Raw genomic sequence first — 1511 nt, 5'->3', positions numbered from 1 at the left:
TTGCTGCCCGCCGGCATCCGGGTCCCGCAGGAGCGCTACCCGGAGGGGCAGGCATAGGAAGCCGTGGTGCAGACCAGCCAGCCCGCTCCGTGCAGAGCCGGCAGCTCCAGGGCGGGCGGAGGCGCCGGCGCGCGGGGCTCCGCGGTCAGGCTCCTGAGCCGGCTCTCGCCAGCTTGGTGGCTTCGGCAGCGTGTTGCCGTGGCTGGTTCTAAGGCCCGGGAAAAGGCAGGAGGGGTCCCTGGCTGCTGTCCTTGTTGAAGGGGAGGGAGGTTGGGCATGGTATGGGGGCAGGCAGCCCCAGGCTCGGGGGCAGCACGTGGCACTGGAGAAGCCAGCACTGCTGGGTAAAGGGGCTCCAGATTCTTGGCTTCCTAAAAATAGGCTCCTGGCTTCAGATTAAAAGGAAACACTCCCCAGAAGTTAACACACCCGCAGGGGGAACAGGTATCACTCCCTTGAGCCTGCAGAGAGGCTGAGCCACTAGCTAGGGGCCCTTGACTTGAAGAGGTGTCAGTGCGGAGCAGTGAGGTATCGTTTAATCTCTCGCCTAGGTTCTGGCTGACTTCAAAGCACAGGCCAAGTGCTGCACTTCCGCTGGGAGCTGTGGCTCAATCTGGCTTCATGCCTGGACACAGCCCAAGGACGTACAGCCACTGATCTCACTTGCTGCACTGTGGAGCTCAGATGCCTTCTCGTGGCTACCCCAGGAGCCCCCATGCCTCTCCCATTTCCCCTCCCCAGCTGCCTGCAGGGCCCTGCCAGGATGACACCTGCCCAGCTGTCCTTTCCGAGGCAGGTCCAGCCTGTTGCTGCCCTGTACCCATCTGTGGTAGGAGGGGGCAGTAGCATAGCTCTTGTCCAGGGTACTCTGGGAGTCAGAGCAGGCCAATGAATTAGCCAGGAGGGGAATGTCTCATTGGCATGGGCCAGCCAAGTTTGCCTGCTGATTTGTGCATCCCGCAATTGTGGAGCCAAGAACTGTTGCTCCCTGTCATGTACCTGCTGTTTGCTGCAGCCCACCCTAGCCAGTCTGCCCCCACCCTAGGCAGCAGCACCCTCTCCCTACCTTTGCCATCCTTGCTCTTCCTGTGAACTGGAAAGGTGGGGGCAGTGGCAGGGGACAGACAGTATAGGAACTTCAGTTTCTGAGCTACAAGGAGAGAAGGGACAAGGAATCGCAATGTCTGAGGGCTGTGCTGGGCATTCATTGTGTACTCCTTTGGCTTCTCCCCTCGGCCAGCTCAGATCCTAGGTACGCTACCTCCCTGTGGGCAGTCACTGGGCCTTGTTCCTGCTGCAGAGTGCTCTCAGCTACATCCCATTCTGCACTGCAGAACTCCACCCCTTGGTTCCCTTTCAGAAGCAGTACTCAAGGTAGCTTCCCTTTGCATGGCTGTTGGTTTGCAGCCACACAGCACAACTTCAGCCGTGGCTGCACGTTGCTCCACCTGTGTTGTGTGTGCACAGAGACTGCAGAGGCTAGAATCATAATTGTGAAACTGCAGAAAGGC

This window comes from Alligator sinensis, unplaced genomic scaffold (assembly GCF_000455745.1).
Source record: "Alligator sinensis unplaced genomic scaffold, ASM45574v1 scaffold879_1, whole genome shotgun sequence".
Taxonomy (NCBI): Eukaryota; Metazoa; Chordata; order Crocodylia; family Alligatoridae; genus Alligator; species Alligator sinensis.
This window is presented reverse-complemented; position numbering follows the sequence as displayed.